At 42.1% G+C, this 25,672-nt stretch overlaps 1 protein-coding gene across 4 annotated transcripts in view; it reads left to right on the top strand.

The window, feature by feature from the left end:
• The first annotated feature begins 2,660 nt into the window (after positions 1-2,660).
• Positions 2,661-25,672, top strand: part of arhgef28a (Rho guanine nucleotide exchange factor 28a) — a 468,925-nt gene continuing 445,913 nt past the window's right edge. For all 4 annotated transcript variants that reach the window (XM_043707577.2, XM_088000126.1, XM_088000117.1 and 1 more), the window contains exon 1: positions 2,661-3,104. The gene's annotated coding sequence lies outside the window, so the exon portion shown is untranslated. The remainder of the gene's footprint in view (positions 3,105-25,672) is intronic.

Genomic DNA, 25,672 nt, shown 5'->3' on the forward strand with positions numbered 1-25,672 from the left:
TACCTAATGAGATGGTAATGGTGATTTGAATTCTTAAACTACTGTAGTGACAGTGAAAAAGTGGCTGTTTATTTCCAAGTAAGGATGGTGAATGGCTTGGATTGAATCCTGCAACGTGTAACATTCCCATGTGTCTGCTGCTCTTGCCTTTCTAACTGGCAATTTGTGTGAGTTTGGAAGATGCTATCTAATGAACATTGGTGAGATCCTGCAGTCTTTCTCATACATGGTCTACACTGGTGCACCTGTGTGTTGGTGGTGGAAGGGACTGAATATTTGTGAAGTTGTGCTAATCAAGTGGGCTGCTTTGTCCGAGATGGTGTTGAGCCGCTTGAGTGTTATTGGAGTGGCATTAATCCACACAAGTGGGGATTATTCCATCACCCTTCAGACTTGTGCCTTGTAGATTCTCCAGGCTTTGGAGAATCAAGAGGTGAGTTACTCTCTGCAGGATTCCTAGCACTGATGTGATTTGAAGCCACAGAATTTAGATTGAAGCACAGAATTTCACTGTGTCTTGGTACATGTGATAATAAATTCAATTCAATTCAATATACAATCGTGGAGTCATAGAGATGTACAGCACGGAAACAGACGTTTCGGTCCATCTGGTCCATGTCGATCAGATATCCTAAATTAATCTAGTTCCATTTGCCAGCACTTTTCCCATATCCCTCCAAACTCTTCCCGTTCATATACGTACTCAGATGCCATTTAAATGCTGTTATTGTCCCAGCCTCCACCACTTCCTCTGACAGCTCATTCCATACATACACCACCCTCTGATGAACTAGGTCCCCCTAGGTCTCTTTTAAAACTTTCTTCTCTCACCCTAAATCTATGCCGTCTAGTTCTGGACTCCCTCAACCCAGGGAAAAGACTTTGTCTATTTACCCTATCGATGCCTCTCATGACTTTATAACCCTCTATAAGGTCACCCCTCTTTCTCCGATAGTCCAGGGAAAACAGCCCCAGCCTATTCAACCTCTCCCCATCACTCAAACCCTCCAACCCTGGCAACATCTTGGTAAATATTTTCTGAACCCTTTCAAGTTTCACAACAGCCTTCCCAAAGGAAGGAGACCAGAATTGCATACAATATTCCAAAAGTCCTGTACAGTCAACATGACGTTTATCTAGTCCTGTTCAAATTCTGGTCAGTGTTAATCCTGAAGAGGTTGATAGAGGAGAATTCAGCATTGGTATGCAATTGAATGTCAAAATGTGATGGTTAGACTCTCTCTTGATGTTCAGTGCCTAGCATTTGTGTGGCATGAATATTACTTGCCACTTGGCAGCCTAAGCCTGGATATTGTCCAGGTCTTGTTACATTTGCACTTTGACTGCTGCATTATTGGAGGAGTCAAATTAGATGGTACTGAAGATTGTGCAATCATCAATTAACACCCCCTATTGCCCTTACAAAGGTGTCAAGGTCAGTGACGGGGGAGCTGAAGATGGTCGGGCCTAGGACATTACCAGGAGGAATGCCTGCAGAGATTATCTGGATCTGTGAAGACTGACCTCCAACAATGTATCAACTATGACATCTTTTGTGCCAACTATGACTCCAACCAGAGAGTTTATCCTTGATTCCTAATGGATCTGCTTGAAACCACTTTTGGTCAAATGCTCTTTGTCCATGTTTGAACCAAGGTAGGAAAGTGACCCTGATGGAACCCAACCTGAGAGTCAGGTAATTGCTAAGCTTGATAGCAGTGTTGATGACTCCCCCACCCCCATACTTTGCTGATGAGTGAGACAAGATTAATGGGGCAGTAATTGGTCAATTTGAGTTGGCTTCGTTTTATGTATACAGGACTCCTGGGCAGTTGTCGGGAAGATGCCAGAGTTGCAGCGGTGCTGGAACAGGCTGGCTAGGGGCAGCGTTTTGGCGAACAAGGAAGAAGCAAGGATGACTGCTTTAACAGAAATTTATGTGGGGCTTTTGATTATTGTTCCATTTGGCTGACATGCGGAAGTTGGGAGTGATCTCCCCCACATGGAAGATTAAATACAGCAGGTATATAAGACCATCGCCTCCTGAAAATTCCCCTCTAGCCTGCACAGCCAGCTGGACTTGGGTACATATCCCTATTCTTTCATTGATGTTGGATTGATATGGAACTCCCTTCGCCAACACCATTGTGAATATACCTACATTTGATATCCTGCGGTTCAAGGAGATGTCTCACCATCATCTTCTCAAGGATCAGTATGGAATAGTCAACAAATGCTGTTTTTGCCAGTGATGGTCACAACCCACGACACTACTGAACAAAGGAATGAATTACATTGTTTAATTCCTGGGTAGTATGTGTAAAATGAACCTGACCTGAATGATTCTTCTTTTGGACAGATCAATGGGCCAACCAGTGTCTCCAACGGGTGACCAATCAGATGCCTGGAAAATCTGCGACCGTGGTACCAGTGTTGACCAATGGGGGAACAGTCAATGGTGGAAGTGCAGCCAATCATGTGGATGGTGCCCGCGGGCAGTAGCCAATGATGAGGAGGGAGGTGCCCAGTGGGCGGGCTGATGAGGTGGTGTGGAGAGCTCGCGGTCCGGGACTGTGTGACCGCTTGCTCACTCAGTGCCACTACCCAGTACCTCCACCATCTCAACATCTCTTGCCCGCCCTTTTCAATGACACGTTGCCTCAGTTAAACCCTTCTCTCCACTCCCCCCTCAAAACAAAAAGTTTGTTTTTGTTTCCACACCCCCATCATCTCTTTGTACCTGAGGCACTTTGATCAGGTGCATCCAAGTGTGGCGACGAGCTGTCACCGAGCGTCTGTTAAAAACAAGGAGTTGCAAGGAAAACTCCCTGACAACGGAGCCTGTGGCGTTTGGCTGAAGCCAGCGGCGTTTGCTCACTTGTCTTTTGTTAAACGTTCACTAATAGTCGCTGACGTGTGCAGCCTGCGCGGCTCCAAGTGGTGTGCACCTTCCGAGAGATGCCCAGATCTAAGTAAAGGAAATACGGATTTCGATCTGAAACTCTCCTGATTTAAACCATCTGAGAGCCGAGGTCCCGAGTTCTCCCGGAGTGCAGTCCGAATCGTTAGACTTTGGGAGAAAGGAGACTTTTGTTAAAATTCAGGTATGTGACCAGGAACTCTGCAGTCCTTCATTTCAGCTCAGTAAGGGCTTCGCGTGTGAAATCTGGGATCAGAGCAAAACAGCTTTTATCTCAGGGACCCGAGCTCAGCGTGACAACACTAATTATGTTCAAACAAGAAGTTTGATAGGAAAAGCGGTCCTTTTTAAACTAAAGATCAAAGATAATTGAACATAAAAGGTTTTTGCGACAATGTACTTGCAGTGCTCCTGGATTTCTTAATTTGATAGTGAGTCTCCCCCTTCCCTCCCCTAAAAAGCACAGATTGCTGGAAGACACAGCATTACTGGTAGTGGCAGGTCGGCATCACTTTGAAGGAGGCGGTTGGTCAGCATTAGGGATTTTGTTAATAATTTTTCATTTTTAGAATTATTGTGTAAAATTAGTACAAACTCTCGTTCGGTCCGTCCACAACGAGTCTATGAAAACTCAATATTTCCACTTGTTTTTCTTTTACCCTCTTTCAATGCATCCTGCATAATAAGTTGTGATGGCAATTGAACTTGGCATTAATTTCCGTGCCAGCAGTCCTGTCACACGTGATGCAGAGAACAACCACTCTCATTTCTGGAATTCAGTATTTCCAGCGCTGTCGTTTTTTGTTTATTTCAGATTTCTGGCACTCGCAATATTTTGCTTTTGTTCTGTAGCTCAGCTCTTGAGTCCAGGATTGGACCAAGGCTATAATGAGGTCTGGGGACAATTGACCCTGGCAGAGTCCAAATAGCATTATCAAGAAGGTAATGGGTGCTGCCTAATAGCGAGAGCTGGTGACTCATTGCATTGTTTTGATGACAAGAAGTAGACTGATGGAGCAGCAATCGCCTAGACTGGATTTGTTCTTGCATATCTGGACAATCTCCCGCAATGTCTGCTGGGTACCAGAACTGTAGCGTACTGGAACAATGTAAACAAATGGTCAACAAGTTCTGATACCTTCAGAACTAACCAGTTTGTTATTGGCTTTTGCCTTGTCCCATGAGGTCAGCCACTTCTTAATGTCATGTGGACGGAATTAAATTTGCTTCTCATCCAACTCTTCTTTGCTCATTCTCCATAAACTTTATTGTCCGGCTTTTCTTCAGGGAGTGATCAAATTTATATTTAAAATGACTTATTCACTCTTTCTACCACAGTTGGTCTTGGGAAACTTTGACTAGTCTGAGTAAGCAAATTTCCTTTTTAAAAATAATTACGTAAATGGTGCCCTCATTATCTTGGCAATCAGCTGAAACAATCTATCACTATTAAATTCGCAAAGAGCTAATTTTGCATCTTAATTGGTACATTAAACAAGAAGATGCTGTTAAACTACAATGTTTAAAAAAACGTAGAGGCCAAGTGTTTATTGTAGTGGGTTGCAATGCAGACTTGATAATGATGAAATCCATGTTCCATCATGTTATGCTTGATGGGATTTTTAAAAGTATAACAGGTCATGTATTTAAAGTAGTAACATCTCAAAGGCTTTTAAGAATGCTTGAGTGAGATTCAGATGGTTTCTCCCAGCACCCCAGACCCACTACATAAGTATTGTCAGACTTGTCTTTTAACTTTGTCCCGTATCATCTCTGTTGTGACTTTGTTTTGTACCAGCATTATTGTTCTTTTTCTCCTGTTGTACGTGACTCTAGAATTTTCTCACTAAACCTATCTTCCTTGCTTCCCTACTTTTTATAATACACTCCTTAAAACCTCTTGTAATTTGGTCTAATAGCTCTTTATGTGGCTTTGCATCATATTTTACCATGTCCCTGTAAAGAGCTTTAGAACATTTTAATCTATTATTGATGCTAAATGCATACAAGTTTATGCTAACTCCCCAGTTTGATCTCCTGAGACTGTTGCATCAGATTTATTAACTGTGTTTTTCCCCCCTTTTGGCACTACCATGCTGAGTTCTATCCTGTTCCTGGTCTTGTGGCAATGGCTTTGTTCTCTCTGGTTTCTTTTTGTTTTGTTACACTTGTTGATGGCATAGAGCCAAAACTCTTTTGTTGGCACTTGTCTGGTAAGTCACTGTGAAAGTTGCTTTATTTATTCCACCTGTCCAACTTTTGTGTGGCTGTGCCAATATTTATTACCTATCCCTGATTGACTTTGAGAAGGTGGTGGTGAGATGCTTTTTTGAACCACAGCAGTTCATATGCTGTAGGTAGACTCACAATGCTATTGGATTTGGAATTTCAGGATTTTAATCCAGCAATTCTGAAGGAATTGTGGTATATTTCTAAGTCAAGATGGTGAGTGGCTTGGAACTTGCAGGTGGTGGTGTTCCCATGTTTTGCGGCCCTTGTCATCCTAAGATGATAGTGGTTGTGGGTTTGGAAGGTACAGTCTAAGGATCTTTGGTGATCTTCTGCAGTGCATATTGTAGGCAGCACACACTGTTGCTACTGAGTATCAGTGATGGATGGAGTGGATGCTGTGGATGTGATGCCATCAACCGGATGGCTTTGCCTGATGGTGTCAAGTAACTTGAAAGTGTTTGAAGTTGCATTCATTCAGGTGTAAGTCCATCACACTCCTGACTTGTGCCTAGTAGATGGTGGACAGGCTTTGTGGAGTCAGGAGGTGAGATTTCTGGCCTTTGATCTACTCTTGCAGATGCTATATAAATGGTAAGTGTAGTTCAGTTTCTGTTAAATGGTAACCTCCAGGAAGTTGATAGTGTGGATTCAGTCCTGGTAACACCACTGAGTGTCAAAGGGCAGTGATTACATTGCCTCTTATTGGAGATGGTCATTGCTTGGCATTTGTGTAGTGCAAATATTACTTGCCACTTTTCAGCCCGTGGCTGAAAATGTGTTGCTGGAAAAGCGCAGCAGGTCAGGCAGCATCCAAGGAACAGGAGAATCGACGTTTCGGGCATAAGCCCTTCTTCAGGATTCAGCTCTGATCTCCAGCATCTGCAGTCCTCACTTTCTCCTCGAAGACTTTTCAGCCCATGCCTAGATATTGTCCAAGTTTTGCTGCATTTGGAGATGGAATGCTTTACTATCTGAAGAGCCATGAATAGCGCTGAACATTGTGCAGTCATCTGAAAACTTTATTTTGGAGGGAAGGTCATATGGAGGGAAGCAGCTGAAGATGGTTATGCCTCGGACACTACATTTAGGAACTTCTATGGAGATACAATGGAGCTGAGATGACTGACTCCAGCAGCTGCAACCATTTTCCTATGTACCAGGTATGAATTCAACTATTAAAAATTTTTCCTTTGATTCCCATTGACTCTTGTTTGGACAAGGCTGCTAGATTGCCACACTTGGTCAAATGCAGCCTTAATGTCAAGAGCATCATTCTAACCTCACCTTTAAAATTCAGCTCGTTTATCCATGTTCGAACGAAGACTGAAATGAGGTCAAGAGCTGAATGGCACTGACAAAGCCAAAACAAAGTGTCAGTGAGTAGGTTTTTTATCGTACTGTTGATGACAGTTATGATCAAGAAGAGATCAAAGGGCAGTAATTGGCTGTGTTAGGGTTTGCCCTGCTTTTTGTGGATAGGACATAACTGGACAATTTTACATATTGTCAGTTAGGTGCAAGTGTTGTAGTTGTACTGGAACAGCTTGGCTAAAGGAGTGAAACTTATGGAGCACAAGTCCTTTGTACTATTGCTAGAATGTTGCCAGGGCCCATAGGCTCTGCAGTATCCAGTGCCTCCAACAGTTTGTTGATATCATGTGGAGTGAATTGAATTGGCTGATGACTGCCATCTTAGCATACTGGAGACCTCAGGAGAAGGCCAAGATGGATCATCCATTTGACATTTCTGGCTAAAGATTGTTACGAATGCTTCAGCCTTTTTATAGAATCCCAACAGTGTGGAAAGAGGTCTTTCAGCCCAATGAGTCCACACTGACCCACCAAAGAATAACCACCCAGATCCATTCCCCTGCCCTCTTATTCTATATTTACCCTGACTAATGCACCTAACCTACACATCCCTGACCACTATGGGCAATTCACCTAACCTGCACATCTTTGGATTGTGGGAGGAAACTGAAGCACCCGCAGAAACTCACGCAGACTCAGGGGGAATGTGCAAACTCCACAGAGACAGTCACCCGAGACTGGAATTGAACCCAGATCCCTGATGCTGTGAGGCAGCAGTGCTAACCATTGAGCCACCATGTCATTTTCTTTTGCATTGACATGCTGAGCTCCCTCATCGTTAAAGGTGAGGATATTTATGGAGCCTCCTTCTCCATTGAATTGTTTAATTGTTCACCACCATTTACTATTGGATGTGGCAGAACTGTAGAGCTTAGATCTGATTCATTGGTTGTCTGATCACCTAGTTTTGTAAATCACATGCTGCTTATGCTGTTTGGCATAATTGAGTCCTGTTTTCTAGCTTCATCACTTTTGACACATCTAGTGCTACTACTGCCATGCCTCCTGCAATCTCCATTGCACCAGGGTCGATCCACTGGCTTTGTAGAAAGGGGGATATACCAGGCCTTGAGGTTCCAGATTATGTTGGAGTATGATTTTGCTGCTGCTTATGGCCCACAGTGTCTCATGATGTTAAATCTTGGGTTGCTGGATCTGTTTGAAGACTGTCCCATTAGTGCCAAATGACATGATGTAAGGTATTATCATTGTGAAGATGGGACTCTATGGTGGTCATTGTCATGGACAAATGCACCTATGACAGGCAGATTGGGAGGATGAGATCAAGTGTGTTTTCCCTCTGTTGCTACCCTCACCACATACTACAAAACCTACAAGCAGCTATACTTGAGGACCCAACCAACTCAATCAGTAGTGCTTCTGCCAAGCCACTCTTGGTGATGGATATTGAAATTTATCACTCAGAGTACATTCTGTAGCGTTGCCACACTCGGTGCTTCCTTCAAGTGTTGCTCAACATAGAGAAGCATTGATTCATCGGCTGAAGGAGGACATTAATCAGCCAGTCCACCATCTCCAAGCCACACGTCATTACTGTGATGATTACTCCCTGCTTGCCTAGATGAGTGCCAGGTTGTCTGCTCCAACTACACTCATGAAGCTTGACACCATCCAGGACAAACTGGCCAGCTTGATTGGCACTATATCTACAAGCATCCACTTCCTCCACCACCGATGTCCGGGAGCAGCAGTGTGTGCCATTTACACAATGCACTGCAGAAATTCAATTCCTTCCAAACCTACAACCACTCCCACTCAGAATGACAGGGTAGTAAATACATGGGAACATCACTACCTGCACCCCTCTTTTTCTGGGTCAAAATACTGGACAATTTGGGTCAACATACAGCATGTGGACTGCAGCAGTTTAAGAAGGAAGTTCGCCATCACCTTTCAAGGGCAGCTAGGGACGAGAAATAAATATTGATCAGCCACTTCCAAAGACTGTAATTAAAATAAGAGCAGGAGGTTTCCTTGCCTGTTTTTGATCTAATGTCATGTGATTCATGGAGTCAATGTTAAGGGCTCCCAGGGTAACACCCTCCCGACTGTGCTGCCATCTCTGCCGGTGGAACAGGACATACCCAGGTACTGTAGTAGTGTGTCTGGGATGACTTTGTAAGGGATGACTTTTGCTTGACTAGTCTGTGAGACAGTTAGAACATAGAACATAGAACAATAAAGCACAGAACAGGCCCTTCGGCCCACGATGTTGTGCCGAACATTTGTCCTAGCTTAAGCACCTATCCATGTACCTATCCAATTGCCGCTTAAAGGTCACCAATGATTCTGACTCTGCCACTTCCACAGGCAGCGCATTCCATGCCCCCACCACTCTCTGGGTAAAGAACCTACCCCTCACATCCCCCTATACCTTCCACCCTTCACCTTAATTTTATGTCCCCTTGTAACACTGTTGTATCCGGGGAAAAAGTCTCTGACTGTCTACTCTATCTATTCCCCTGATCATCTTATAAACCTCTATCAAGTCACCCCTCATCCTTTGCCTTTCCAATGAGAAAAGGCCTAGCACTCTCAACTTATCCTCGTACGACCTATTCTCCATTCCAGGCAACATCCTGATAAATCTCCTCTGCACCCTCTCCAAAGCTTCCACATCTTTCCTAAAGTGAGGCGACCAGAACTGCACACAGTACTCCAAATGTGGCCTTACCAAGGTCCTGTACAGCTGCAACATCACCTCACGACTCTTGAATTCAGTCCCTCTGCTAATGAACGCTAATACACCATAGGCCTTCTGACAAGCTCTATCCACCTGAGTGGCAACTTTCAAAGAGCTATGAACATAGACCCCAAGATCCCTCTGCTCCTCCACCTTACTGAGAACCCTACCGTTAACACTGTATTCCGCATTCTTATTTGTCCTTCCAAAATGGACAACCTCACACTTGACAGGGTTGAACTCCATCTGCCACTCCTCAGCCCAGCTCTGCATCATATCTAAGTCCCTTTGCAGCCGACAACAGCCCTCCTCACTATCCACAACTCCACCAATCTTCGTATCGTCTGCAAATTTACTGACCCACCCTTCGACTCCCTCTTCCAAGTCATTAATAAAAATTACAAACAGCAGAGCACCCAGAACTGATCCCTGCGGAACTCCACTTGTAACTGGGCTCCAGGCTGAATATTTACCATCTACCACCACTCTCTGACTTCGACCGGTTAGCCAGTTCTCTATACAACTGGCCAAATTTCCCTCTATCCCATGCCTCCTGACTTTCCGCATAAGCCTACCATGGGGAACCTTATCAAATGCCTTACTAAAATCCATGTACACTACATCCACTCCTCTACGCTCATCCACATGCTTGGTCACCTCCTCAAAGAATTCAATAAGACTTGTAAGGCAAGACCTACCCCTCACAAATCTGTGCTGGCTATCCCTAATCAAGCAGTGTCTTTCCAGATACTCATAAATCCTATCCCTCAGTACCCTTTCCATTACTTTGCCTACCACCGAAGTAAGACTAACTGGCCTGTAATTCCCGGGGTTACCCCATTCCCTTTTTTGAACGGGGGCACAATATTCGCCACTCTCCAGTCCCCTGGTACCACCCCCGTTGGCAGTGAAGACGAAAAGATCATTGCCAACAGCGCTGCAATTTCCTCTCTTGCTTCCCACATAATCCTAGGATATATCCCGTCAGGCCCGGGGGACTTGTCTATTCTCAAGTTTTTCAAAATGCCCAACACATCTTCCTTCCTAACAAGTATCTCCTCTAGCTTACCAGTCCGTTTCATGCTCTCCTCTTCAACAATACGGTCCCTCAATTTTGGCTCCAGCTCCCAGAAGACAACTTGCATGTCAATAGAGCTCTTTTTGCCCATGTCACGTCCAGTGCCTTGGTTGATCACAGGTGGTTTGTCTGGTTTTATTTTTTTTATGACTATTTATCAATTTGTCACTACTGAATGTCTTTTTAATCCATTTCAGATGACAGTAAATAGTCAACCAAATTGTTGTGTGTCTTGAGTCACATGTAGGCCTGACTAAGTAAGGATGGAAGATTTCCTTCCCTGAAGGACATTAGTGAACCAGATGGATTTTGCCAACAATCGACAGTGGTTTGGGCATAGTCATCATTAGACTCTTAATTCCAGATTTTTAAATTGAATAATAATTATTATAGTTAATAATCTAATTATATTGAGTGGTGTGGTCAAACCCAGGTTCCTGGAATATTACTTGGGTTTTTGGATGAATAGGTAAAAAAACAACCAGGCCCTTGCCTCCCTTGGAAAATTATCTGGGTCTATGGATTACTATTCCAGTAACAGTACCATCTGCCACATATCCATCTCTGCTTTCCCATGATGAGTCTTAATCCGCAGTATGTTTGAAATCAGAATGAGGAATACTTGCATAATTGTGTTCCATCGCTTACAGTGTAGTGCACAGAGGAGAAACATCAATGAAATGAGAGACCACCCCACAAAAATCCTGGCATCACTTTGGTGTAAAAGTGCAACAATTGGACTCAATTTCAGGATTAATTAACAGGAACATTTCAAATGCAGCACGATTTGAAAGGTAAAGGATTGATTAAACACAGGGACAAAATAAAGCTTAACGGTTAAATATTGTATTGGCAAAATTAATTCTTAATGTTCAACTTTCTAACAATGTGATCGTTCTTGATCCTAATGTCATTAGGAACAGGGAAAGATTGTTAGTATATATGACTAATTGCAGTGTAGTACCAGTAGAGTTAGAACAATATTTTTCTATAATAAATAATTTTCAAATCTTCTTAAAAGATGCAGATAGAATCAGAGAATGGATTCAAGAGATCCAGGTCACTGATTTTGTCTGAAACCATGTGATTGTATAACAACTCTGCACCAAGCTAAGACAACAAGATAAGAGATGAGAAAGGTGCAGATAATCGAAATGATTTACATGCGATAATGAGTGAGGTGGATGGTGGTATACAGGTCTTGAAAACATAGTGAGAAATATGGGTGTTTTTGGTTGCAGTTGTATACCCAGAATACTTGCCTTTCATGTTTTTACATTCTGAGTCATGTTACTTTTTAAAAATTCCATATTAAGATCCCAGAATAATATTCTGCTATTCAGGATGAATTTTACATTTAACAGACTCAATTTCTTCTTTATGGTTTTTATGTAGATTATCAATTTCAAAGAGCAGGTATTTCCTTCAAGCTGCTGTGTAACACTTAAAAAAAAACACTGTTGTCTGGTATTTTTGATTGTTTATGAATCTTCTATCATTGAAAATGTGCAGATGCTTAAAACTGTAAAATGGATTCATCACTGAGAAAGTTAACTGTGTTGCTCGGATAATTTTTCAACAGGGAAATAGAGGGATAATGCATGGCAATACATGAGGCAAATCAAAACAAGGACGAACTCAAAGGATTGCTAACATATTGCTAAACTGCAAACTTGAAGGTGTAGGCAGATATTTATGTCAGAATTACACTCTAAAATTCTCATGATTTCACTACTTTCATAGTTCTTCGGAAATCACAGTCAAAATGCAGGACTATAGAATGGACTGTACATGCAGTTGTTCATTAGTGCTAGAATTACTTGGCTTGCTCTTTGGATTTGTTCAGTAAGTGTAGGTAACTTGTTATGATTTTGTTGTAGCTATCTACTGGCATCAAGCAATGGTGGTTAGCTTGGTGCAGAGTTGTTATACAATCACATGGTTTCAGACAAAACAGTGACCTGGATCTCTTGAATCCGAGTGTGTTACTGCCCCCTGTCTCCCCTTATAAATTACAGTGTGTAATTTATCTTTATTATTCATTGGGAGTTATAAATTCTATTGATTTTTTTCTGCCATTTAGAGCTTCAGTAAATTTGACTGAGGTTAGTGACATGGAGGGAGTAGGTTGTGTTTATGTAAACTAATTAATTTAACTGACATAGGTTAGGAAAAATCAAGGATTTATACTTAACTTTCTGGCTAGTTTCACTCTTATACAAATTGTTAAGCAGTTCCTAGAGAATGTTTTAACTTGTGGAATGTTTGTCTGCCTAGTCTTTTGTCTGATGAAAGTATTTAGAGTCATAGAGATGTACAGCATGGAAACAGACCCTTCGGTCCAACCCGTCCATGCTGACCAGATATCCCAACCCAACCTAGTCCCACCTGCCAGCACTTGGCCCAAATCCCTCCCAACCCTTTCTATTCATATACCCATCCAAATGCCTTTTAAATGTTACAATTGCACCAGCCTCCACCACATCCTCTAGCAGCTCATTCAATACCGTACTACATTATGCATGAAAAAGTTGCCCCTTAGGTCTCTTTTATATCTTTTCCCTCTCATCCTAAACCTATGCCCTCTAGTTCTGGACTCCCCGACCCCAGGGAAAAGACTTTGTCTATTTATCCTATCCATGCCCCTCATAATTTTGTAAACCTCCACAAGGTCACCCCTCAGCCTCTGACGCTCCAGGGAAAACAGCCCCAGCCTGTTCAGCCTCTCCCAGTAGCTCAGATCCTCCAACCCTGGCAATATCCTTGTAAATCTTTTCTGAACCCTTTCAAGTTTCACAACATCTTTCCAATAGGAAGGAGACCAGAATTGCACGCAATATTCCAACAGTGGCATAACCAATGTCCTGTACAGCTGCAACATAACCTCCCAACTCCTGTACTCAATACTCTGACCAATAAAGGAAAGCATATCTAACGCCTTCTTCACTATCCTATCTACCTGCGACTCCACTTTCAAGGAGCTATGAACCTGCACTCCAAGGTCTCTTTGTTCAGCAACACTCCCTAGGATCTTACCATTAAGTGTATAAGTCCTACTAAGGTTTGCTTTCCCAAAATGCAGCACCTCGCATTTATCTGAATTAAACTCCATCTGCCATTTCTCAGCCCATTGGCCTATCTGGTCCAGATCCTGTTGTAATCTGAGGTAACCCTCTTCGCTGTCCACTACACCTCCAATTTTGGTGTCATCTGCAAACTAACTAACTGTCCCCCTTATGCTTGCATCCAAATCATTTATGTAAGTGACAAAAAGTAGAGGACCTAGCACTGATCCTTGTGGCACTCCACTGGTCACAGGCCTCCAGTCTGAAAAACAACCCTGCACCACCACCCTCTGTCTTCTACCTTTGAGCCAGTTCTGTATCCAAATGGCTAGTTCTCCCTGTATTCCATGAGATCTAACCTTGCTAATCAGTCTCCCATGAGGAACCTTGTTGAACGCCTTACTGAAGTCCATATAGATCACATCTACTGCTCTGCCCTCATCAATCTTCTTTGTTACTACTTCAAAAAACTAAATCAAGTTTGTGAGACATGATTTCCCATGCACAAAGCCAATGTTGACTATCCCGAATCAGTCCTTGCCTTTCCAAATACATGTACATCCTGTCCCTCAGGATTCCCTCCAACAACTTGCCCACCACCGAGGTCAGGCTCACTGGTCTGTAGTTCCCTGGTTGTCTTTACCGCCCTTGTTAAACAGTGGCACCGCGTTTGCCAATCTCCAGTCGTCTGGCACCTCACCTGTGACTATCGATGATACAAATACCTCAGCAAGAGGCCCAGCAATTACTTCTCTAGCTTCCCACAGAGTTCTCGGGTACACCTGATCAGGTCCTGGGGATTTATCCACCTTTAACCGTTTCAAGACATCCAGCACTTCCTCCTCTGTAATCTGGACATTTTGCAAGATGTCACCATCTATTTCCCTACAGTTTATATCTTCCATATCCTTTTCCACAGTAAATACTGATGCAAAATATTCATTTAGTGCCTCCCCCATTTTCTGTGGCTCCACACAAAGGCCGCCTTGCTGATCTTTGAGGGGCCCTATTCTCTCCCTCGTTACCCTTTTGTCCTTAATATATTTGTACGAACCCTTTGAAGTCTCCTTATTTCTATTTGCCAAAGCTATCTCATATCCCCTTTTTGCCCTCCTGATTTCCCTCTTAAGTATACTCCTACTTTCTTTATACACTTCTAAGGGTTCACTCGATCTATCCTGTCTATACCTGACATATGTTTCCTTCTTTTTCTTAACCAAACCCTCAATTTATTTTGTCATCCAGCATTCACTATAGCTACCAGACTTCCCTTTCACCCTGACAGGAATATACTTTCTCTGAATTCTTGTTATCTCATTTCTGAAGGCTTCCCATTTTCCAGCCGTCCGTTTACCTGCGAACATCTGCCTCCAATCAGCTTTTGAAAGTTCTTGCCTAATACCGTCAAAATTGGCCTTTCTCCAATTTAGAACATCAATTTTTAGATCTGGTCTATCCTTTTCCGTCACTATTTTAAAACAAATAGAATTATGGTCGCTGGCCCCAAAGTGCTCCCCCACTGACACCTCAGTCACCTGCCCTGCCTGATTTCCCAACAGTAGGTCAGGTTTTGCACTTTCTCTAGTAGGTACATCTACATACTGAATCAGAAAATTGTCTTGTACACACTTAAGAAATTCCTCTCCATCTAAACCTTCAACACTATGGCAGTCCCAGTCGATGTTTGGAAAGTTAAAATCCCCTACCTTAACTACCCTATTATTTTTACAGATAGCTGAGGTCTCCTTACAAGTTTGTTTCTCAATTTTCCTCTGACTATTAGGGAATACAATCCCAATAAGGTGATCATCCCTTTCTTATTTCTCAGTTCCACCCAAATAACTTCACTCGATGTATTTCCTAGAATATCCTCCCTCAGCACAGCTGTAATGCTATCCCTTATCAAAAATTCAAAAATGCCACTCCCCCTTCTCTCTTGCCTCCCTTTCTATCCTTCCTGTAGCATTTGTATCCTGGAACATTAAGTGCCAGTCCTAACCATCCCTGAGCCATGTTTCCGTAATTGCTATGATATCCCAGTCCTATGTTCCTAACCATGCCCTGAGTTCACCTGCCTTTCCTGTTAGGCCCCTTGCATTGAAATAAATGCAGTTTAATTTATTAGTCCTACCTAGTCCCTCCCTGCCCTGACTGTTTGACTTACTTTTGTTCTCAGCTGTACGTGTCTCAGATCGATCTCTTTCCTCACTATCTCCCTGGGTCCCACACCCCCACCTTACTAGTTTAAATCCTCCCGAGCAGTTCTAGCAAATTTCATTGCCAGAATATTAGTCCCCTTCCAATTTAGGTGCAATCTGTCCTTCTTGTACAGGTCACTTCTACCCCAAAACAGATTTCAATGATCCAAAAATGTGAATCCTTCTCCCATACACCAGCTCCTCAGCCATGCATTCATCTGCTCTATCCTCTTATTCCTGCCCTCACTAGCTTGTAGCACTGGGAGTAATCCAGATATTACTACCCTTGAGAACCTCCTTTTTAAATTTGTAAAACAGTTTTGTATATAACTATTATTGAAGCATCCACCATAACTTTCATTATGGATGTATAAATAGCTTTGTCCCCAGTTTAATTTTTTTTAACAGTTTAAGGGCAGGATATATGAGGAACAATAGAGGAATTGACATGCTGTTTTCATTAGTAATAATTAGCTTGTCTGTTGGAACATCTTTGGAAATCATGTAACAAGACACGGTTTATTTTATCATTTAATTCCTTTGGCTATTGTCTACTACACATCCTCAAAAAACACTTCTTCCCGAAAGTCCTAACATAAATAAATCCCATCATCTGTCACAAATTTAGAAATAATTCTTGCCAACACAATTATAAGTCGAAGTCCCTAAGTGAGAGTGAATCTGTTTCTGGTTGAGGTGAATATCACCTCATCATACAAGATACATTGTTTGCTATCATACAAATAAAGGCCAGTGTTATCTCCTAGATGAGTTTTGATAATGGTCTTGGATAATGAACGATTGGAAACCCTTTCCATCATATTTTCCACGAATTGGCAGAATCGTTCATCTCAAGTCCATGCAGATTTTTAGTCCATTTCTTCTGCTTCTCCCAGAAGGTTATGGGGATCAGTATTGTTTGAGAATAGATGTCCTTGCCCCTGGGTTAGGTGAACCAGTAGGTCAGTTCTCGTCCATCATTTTTGTATATTCACAGTCTTAAATTTGCACTGGCAAGCACCATTTCTAAGCTATTGATAGATAATGGGATTAATTTAGGTTAGTACATTTGGAGAAAAGTGTTATTGTTTTTTGTGGATGTGCAGTGGACAATAGCCAATGAAATTAATTGATCAAGTACACTCTCTCTATTACATGATTTCTAAAGATGTTCAAACAAATACGTTAAATGTTACTAATGAAAGCAAGATGTCAACTCCTCTATTTCTTTTCATATATCCTACTATGTAAAAAATAATTAAAAATAGGGAAAAGCTAAATAGTTTTGGGGAATTATGCATAATGGGGAATTATGGTGAATGCTTTAATAGTACTAATATGAATCAGATTTATATATTTTCAAATACTGATTGAGACTGAATTATACTTCTAAATTGGACTTTATGTCAGTTTGACAACAATGTTGTTTACATTTTATAATAAATCAATAGTTACCACAAGGGGAGGGGCTTCTTTCTAACTCAGGTCACAAAATAGTTCATCCATTAAACATGTATACAAATTCAGTCTTGGCAGACAACTAACGGGGCTTCTCAATTTTTAATTCCATGGTGGAGTGGATGCTAATTTTAGGGAGCCTGCAAGACTGGGAAAAGCAATATGTGCGTGGGATTGTAACTAGGTGCAACACGAAGTCTTGATTTTCCTAATGTGGGTTGACATCCAAAAATAACGTTAATAGCATGTCTGTGGTATGTTGAGAAGTGTTGTTGAAGGTCAGACATCTTCAGCTGCTTCATCAATGACCTTCACTTCATCAAAAGGTCAGAAGTAGGGACGTTCGCTGATAATTGCACAATGTTCAGAACCATTTGTGTCTCAGATGCTGATTAGCCTATATCCAAGTATTGCAAGAACTGGACAATATTCAGAAAAACAGATGCTAGAATTCAGAAACAAAAACAGAAATTGCTGGAAAAACTCAGCATGTAGCTCCTGTGGAGAGAAAGCAGAATTTTGGGTCCAGTGATCCTTCTTCAGAACTTAATATGAATAATCTAACATTAATACAATACTGTATAATGGACAATGCTCAGATTTTGGTTGAGAAGTGGCAAGTAACATTCATGCACTCAAGAGCCAGGTAATGACCATCTCCAGGGATGGGGATTCTAACCATCGCCCCTTGTCATTCAATGTCATTATCATTGCTGGATTTCCCTAGTATCAATATCCTGAGGATTACCATTGACTAGAAACTTAGCTGGATGAGCCATATACATACTGTGGGTATAATAGCAGGTCAGACGCTGGCAATTCTGCAGCGAGTAAATCATTCATGACCTCGCAAAGTCTGTCCACTGTCTCCAAGAGGCATGGCAGGAGTGTAATGGCATGCCTTCACTTGCTTAGATGAATGCAGTTCCAACATCACTGAAGAAGTTTGACAATGTCCAAGATACAGCAATCCACTTAATTGTTTTTGAATGAGATGTAATTCAGTCCCTCCATCACTAGCATAGAGAACAGCTGTGTGTACCATATATTAGATATTCTGCAGGATTTTACAGAGACTCTTTAGACCACACCTTCCAAACCATGACTGCTACTATCTAGCGTAAGGGCAGCAGGTGGTTGGAAGCTTGTAATTTCCCCTCAAAGTCATTTACCATCCTGACTTGGCAATGGATCTCTGTCTAATGCATTATGGGTCTACACTGACCTGTTGTAGGTTCAGTCTTCGATTTATGCATACAGATGTATTACTCATTTGCATAAATTATTTTTAATGTACCTCTTACCATCAATATAAAGTGAACAGACCCTGTTTGTTTAGAATTGGAGCTCATCAGTTGGAATTATGCAATTGTGTGTAATGTCAGCTATTTTATTTGCCTAATTATATGGCCCAGTGTCCATAGACATAGGAGCACAAATAAGCCATTCGGCTCATCAAGTCTGCTTTTACATTCAACGAGATCATGGCTGATCTAACAGTCCTCAACCCCTGCATTTTCTGCATAGCTCTAGATTTTGTTAATGATCAGAAGGCTTGAATTTAATAATGACCCAGCCTTGTCAGCTCTCAATGGTAAAGAATTTTACAGATTCACCATCCTGTGAGAGGAAAAACATCCTCCTCATCTATGTCTTAAATGAATAACTCTTTACTCTGAAGTTATGCCTTCTCATCCTAGAGTCTCCCATAAAGAGGAACAACCGCCCTGTGTCTACTCTGCAAGCTCTCGAAGAATCTTACATGTTTCAACAGCGTCACCTCTCATTCTTCTAAAATTCAATAAGTACAGACCCAATCAACTCAATCTTTCCTCTTAAGAAAATTCATCCATTATCAGGATTAATCTGGTGAACCTTCTGTGGACTGCCTCTAATTCAAGTCTACTTGTCCTTTTGCGACAGGACAAGGAATGTCCACAGTATTCCAAGTATGGTTTAACTAGTGACTTGCATAGTTTTAGTAAGACCTCCCTTTCCATTTGAAATAAAGATCAATATTCCAATTGTGTTCCTTATTACCTGCTGAACTTGTTTGCTAGCTTTTTGTGACTCGTGCACTAGAATTCCCAAATTCATCTGTGCTGCTGTGTGTTTATTGTCAGGTACCTTTATCAGAAAAAGCGAAAGAAGTTTCTGCGTTTGTAACTACAAATGGACATTATCAATTCAAAATAATGCCCTTTGGAATGAAGAAACCCTAGCTACATTCCAAAGACTTATGAACAGAGTTGTGGCAGGATTAAGTAATTGTGTCATCTATCTTGATAATTTAGTGACCTTTATCCATTCATGGAAAAATCAAGTGGTAGAGTTGGCAAAGCTGTTTGAAAGATGACAGAAGGCAGCACGGTGGCACAGTGGTTAGCACTACCTCCTCACAGCACCAGAGACCCGGGTTCAATTCCCACCTCAGGCAACTGTCTGTGTGGAGTTTGCACATTCTCCCCATGTCTGCGTGGGTTTCCTCCGGGTGCTCTGGTTTCCTCCCACAGTCCAAAAACGTGCGGGTTAGGTGAATTGGCCATGCTAGTGTTAGGTGTAGGAGAATGGGTCTGGGTGGGTTGCTCTTCGGAGGGTCGGTGTGGCCTTGTTGGGCTGAAGGGCCTGTTTCCACACTGTAAGTAATCTAATCTAAAAGGCGAAACTGGTTATAAATCTAGCAAAGACTGAATTCATGAAGGCAGAGGTGACGTTCTTGGAACATAACATCAGACATTGAAGGATGACCCCCAAGGAACGTGAAGCCGAAAGTCATTGAGAAATTTTCACGATTATTCTTGAACAAAGAGGTGTTTGGATTTGTGGGACTGAGTGGATTCTGCTGGAAGTTTGTACCAAACTTCCGCAGTGTGGTGGCATCACTAACGGATTTGCTAAAGGAGAACATGAAATTTCGGTGGACAGAATGGTGCCAGGAGGCACTTGAAAATCTAAAAGCCATAATGAACATTACACCAGCTTTATAAACATCAAACTTCATTTTAGAGTCACTTGTGATTTTGGTAATAGTCTATTCTCTATTCTCTTCAGTCATTCAAGTTAATCTACATTGTAAATAATTGTTCTGCCTCACTGTAACAGCTCCTTTTTATCCAACATAGTCTGTAAACTGCACAGTTGCAAACATGTGCAGCTGGACTGATGTTCTGTGCATGACAATTAGCATGCTAATGCGGATTTCATCATTGATTTCCAGTCTTAGAAGTCACTGCCATGCGCAGACCTCAGAAGTCTATGCAGAAGAAAAGAGTTTAAGAGGGAAAGCTATTTCTATCTCAGTACTAATGCCAGTGCCCCATGAACTGAAATCCATTCCTCACACAAAAATACTTAAATCACGCAATAAATTTATTTGCTTTATTTATGCTATACCAATTTACTCATTGCTCAGATACCACCACTCTGTTTTTCTCCAGCCTCGAAGAGATGTCCTTAACCATGGCATCAGGCAGCCTTTGGGATTCGTGCTCATATCTGCAGCAAACAGTATCCCTCCCACTGATCATACTCCCCTTACTATTACAACATTCCTATTTCCAATACCCCCTCCAACCCTCACCACCACCACCATCACCACTTGAATAGGACCCTGTACCATAGTTCATCATTAGGTCATTCATCCTTCCTGCACTTACCATTTTCATCTGCACAGGTAGCCTGAGCCTTATTAATATTGAACAAATTGAAGTGGAGTTGACCTTTTGGGCATAAGCCCTTCATTAGGAATGTGGAGGGGGAAGTGGGCTGAAAGATAAATTGGGGCTGGGGCTGGGGTGAGTAGGTAGGTGGGAAAGTGATAGGTAGGGGGATTAACTATGATAGATAGGTGGGAAGGAAGATGGACAGGTAGGACAGGTCAACAGGGTGGTATGACACAGAGGGTTGGATTTGGGATGAGGGGGGAATGGAGATTTGGAAACTCATGAAATCGATGTTGATGCCATGTGGTTGAAGGTTTCCTAGGTGGGAGATGAGGTATTCTTCCTTCAGTTGGTGGATAGCTTTGATTTGGTGGTGGAGGAGGCCCAGGACTTGTATGTCCTTGAGGAGTGGGAGGGAAAATTGAAGTGTCGATCACAGGATGATGGGGTTGTTTTGTGCGTGTGTCCCACAGATGTTCCCTGAAATGCTCTGTGAGTTGACATCCTGTCTCCTCGATGTAGAGGAGACCACATCACGAGCAATGAACGCAGTAAATGAGGCGTTTGGATGTGCAGGAGAGTCTCTGCTGGATGTGAAATGATCCTTTGGGCCTTGGATGGAGATGATGGCAGAGATATGGGTGCAGATCTTACACTTTGTGTGGCAGCAAGGCAAGGTGCTGGGGTGTGGAGGGTGGATTAGTGGGGTGGCGTGGACCTAACCAGGGAGTCGCGGAGGGAATGGTCTTGGCAGAAATGGCAGAGGATGATGCATTGTATCCGGAGGTTAGTAGGGTAGAAGGTGAGCACCAGGGGGTTCTATTCATGTTGGAGTTGGATTGGTGGGGTTTGAGGACGGAGGTGTGGGAAGTGGAGGAGATATGCTGGAGGGCATTGTTAATCACTTGGGAGGGCTAATTACAGTTCTTGAAATAAGAGGACATCTGGGATGTGCTGGAGTGGAACTGCTCCTCTTGGAAGCAAATACGGCAGAGGAATTGGGACTGAAGGGATCATATTTTTACAGGAGGGGTGGCGTGGGCGGATGTGCAGTCCAGGTAGCTGTGGGCGTTGGTGAGTTTGAAATAGGTGTCCGTGTTGAATTGGTCGCTGGACATGGACATGAAGAGGTCCTGGAAGGGGAGGGTGGTGTCAGAGGTAGTCCGTCTGAACTTGAGGTCAGAGTGGAAGGTGTTGGTAAAGTTGATGAACTATTCAACCTCCTCATGGGAGCACAAGGTGGCGCTGATACAGTCATCTATGTAGCGAAGGAAAAGATGGGGAATAGTGCCGTTGTAACTGTGGAAGATGGACTGTTCCACGTACACTACAAAGGGGCTACCCCTCTGGTCTGATGGAAGTGGGAGGATTCGAAGGAGAGGTTTTTGAGAGTGAGGACCAGTTCCGCCAATTGAATGAGTGTGTCAGTGGAGGGGCACTGCTTAGGTCAGTGGGAGAGGACAAAACAGAAGGCTTGTAGGCTTGTGCCAGGGGGGATAGATGTTTATACGGACTCCATGTCCATGGTGAAGATGAGGTGTTGGGGGCTGGGGAATCGAAAGTCATGGAGGAGGTGGTTTGCTGATGGGAGGTGGGGTTGTGGTCAAGGGTCCAGGAGGAGGAGATGTCAGTGAGTTGGCAAATGGTGCCAACTGGAGGAAGAATGCCTCATCTTCCACTGTGGGACCCTTCAACTACATGGCATCAAGATCGACTTCACTAGTTTCCAAATCTCCCCTCCCCCCCCATCCCAGATCCAGCCCCCCAACTCAGCAATGCCCTCTTGACCTGTCCCACCTGTCCATCTTCTTTCCTACCTATCCACTACAGCCTCCCTACCCACCTCTCACAATTACTCCCCAACTGTATCTAACTTCATCTTCTCTCCTACCTCCCACCCCAGCCACCTATTTACCTCTCATCCCCCTTCCTCTTCCACATTCTCGATGAGGGCTTATGCCCGAAACGTTGACCCTCCTGCTCCTCGATGCTGCCTGACCTGCTGTGCTTTTCCAGCGCCACCCTTTTTGACTTCTTCAGCGTCTGCAGTCCTTACTTTCTCCCAACAATCTGAAGAGAGCAGGAGAACAGCAATTTGCCTGGTGGCTTGGGACTAGCCGAATGAGTTAACAGTGAAAGTGGGTTGAGAAGTGAGGGTCGGGTCATGAAGTGGAATAGGGATACAGAGCACAGGGTTTGGAGAGCATGCAGGAGTGAAACTGGAAGGACCTGGCATCTGGAGTATGACGATGTGATGATGGTGGGAATGTTCCAAAAATGGTGTTACTACTGTCAAATTTTGTGTCCTTTGCAGGATATTGGCTGGCTGGGTCCTTACAGGGCTTTGAGTTCATCTACAGACTTTCACTTATCCTGACTGGACCATATATTTTGTGATGAAGGAAGGGCCAGCTGAGCTTGTATGTTCAGTCATGTTCCACAGAACAACACTGGACACAAATATCAATACTCAATAAAGAGTGAACCACATTACTTCCATCACAATAAATGAAAGGCTCCTAATTCTCTTGTAACCATCACGAGGGGTGCAGGTACATTTAGCTCTTGACTAAGCTAGCCTCAAAATGTATCAATGATTCTTATATGAATAAAGTGAAATCAACATTGACAGGGAAGTTTAATTTTTATAGCATACATTCCACCTCGTGCTGTCCAGTCTTATGTGAATGGCAGGGGAGTTGTGGCAATGGTGAAGAGCCTCTCTGTTTGACTTGAAGGCTGTTTGATAGCCCCACTGTAACTGATGCTTGGCTTCACCACTGAAAAGCCACATGGATATCTGTTTACACTGACAGGAATGGCACCTGATTGACAAAATCCTCCTTACTTCCAATAATTAATAAAGACTGACCAAAAATACTTCTAAAACTTTTTATGATGCAATCATCTGCATGTTATAGAATTTGTAAGCTCTATTTAAAAACAAAATCAAAATATAATTTATACCATGTTTCATATGGTTTGGTACTTTTTAAAAAAAGAAATGTCAAACACTTCCATCAAAATTATTAATGTTGAGGGTTGCAGTTTGGTTTTAACCCTTGACAAGGGGCCGTCTTGGTGAAATAGCTATTAAAGTAATTCCAATAGCAGAATCTTGCTTAGGTTTGCACAATAATATAGAGGACTGTTTTTGTTAGATTTGTGTTCTAATATGGGGAATTCATATTTGCATGTGAAATGAGCAGTGAGCAAATCTTTAACATAATATTTTGATCATCAGTGTAAGCCCATTTTTTAAAGTTAGACTTTTCTGATTGTCATCCAGAATGTCATGGTGTTCTCTTAAGATAATATGAGCTTTAGTCATTTAATTAGAGATAAAAAATATGGGCAACTTCTACCTGTGACCTAATGCAAAAAATACTTTAACATTGACTAGAGTTGAATTGTGGGCTTGCAACATGATATAGAGTTGCTCAGATGGAATTATCCCTTTGATGGTGTTGAAGAATTTAATGCTGCAGTACTAATTCATATTAAAATGTGTGGGGAAACAAAATTTAAGATATAACACTTGTCATTTGGTAGTAGCACTCTCTTATATAGCGTAAATGTCATTTTCCCTTCAACTGGCACTGTTGTGAATTATCTTGCATTTGGTGGGATGAAAATCTTCAATAAAACGTATTTTTAAAGCATTGTTACATTGAAAATTTTCAGCAATCTGACAGTTTGAAAACTATGGCAACAGTGTCCTGGACATTGTTTAGCTTGCAATTCCAGTCACCAACTTCAGCATAAATTAAGTTTGACCGTAGCACAAGAAGTACTGCATATTCCTTTAAAAAAGGATGATTTTTCACATCAACCTTCCAAGCTCTTATGTGTTTTTGTATGTGGAATCTGTAATTTATGGCATAGTGCCCTTGTAATACTGCAAAGTCTTATGTCTAAAGTAAGCAGTTATTTTTAGTTAAAAACTAATTTCAAGGAAATTTTAAGTTTGGGTTGCCACGTTCCCCTGAATAAAGTTGACATGGCCCCTTACATTCTGGTGTAAGTGGCATGAAGAAAGTTGCAATATTACTTCATTGATGGTTGGCTCAAATTCCTGTTTTGCATCTGCACCAAGTTTTAAGAAAAACACTTTGGAATTGGGCTTGTGAGACTTCAAAATTTAGTGGCAGTATTTTGATGTGATGGAAAAGGATCTGTACATAAAACCATTTTATACTGTCACCTTTCCAGCATGACAGATATTTTCTACACTTTATTTTACAAGTCACAAATAGCAAAACAAACTTTAATATGAACTCCGAATCCTTCTGCTCTGGACCCAGCAATTGTCTTCAGGCAGAATGTCCATTGTATGGGACTTAAAGCCAGCATATTTTACAGCAAGCAGACCAATCAGAAAAGCAAAGAAAATAAATTTAAAAAGTGTTCTTATAAACTGTCCTTAATTAGATGGCTGCTCTGCAAGCTGTTGTATATGAATCTGGAGGACTTAATAGTGAAGAGAACCAGAAATGCCTTTCACTATCATCATATTACATGAACTTGTGGGTAGAACAGCTTTGGATCTTGAAGTGAGACCTAAACTTGTTCTCCTTAAAGTCTCTGCAACAATATCTATCATATCAATGTAACCTGTAACATGTTTGTAACATGCAGTAAACAGTGTCTTCTTAAAGGCGAGAGACTCTTTTAGTTAGATTGTCATCCTGTACCACACTAGACCAAGTAGACCCTATAGTTCCCTTTTCTGACAGCAGCAACTTTTATCATGATCAGCAACACATACAGCGTAATGAGCTGACATGTAACAGAGGCAACCTGTGGTAAAACTGCTGAACAGCTCCCACTGCCAGCAATTGCGGGCTTATAACCTGCTTTTCATCCAGGCATCAGTATGTAATCATCCAGAGGAAAATTCAAGCCTTTTTTTTAAGTAGCTTTCTAAATGAGGCAGCCTTAAGTCATGCTTTACTAGTTAATTATTATTGCATGTAATAGATCA

The sequence above is a fragment of the Chiloscyllium plagiosum genome, unplaced genomic scaffold (genome assembly GCF_037043375.1).
Source record: "Chiloscyllium plagiosum isolate Xiang-an unplaced genomic scaffold, Cpla_swu_hap1 HiC_scaffold_2, whole genome shotgun sequence".
Taxonomy (NCBI): Eukaryota; Metazoa; Chordata; class Chondrichthyes; order Orectolobiformes; family Hemiscylliidae; genus Chiloscyllium; species Chiloscyllium plagiosum.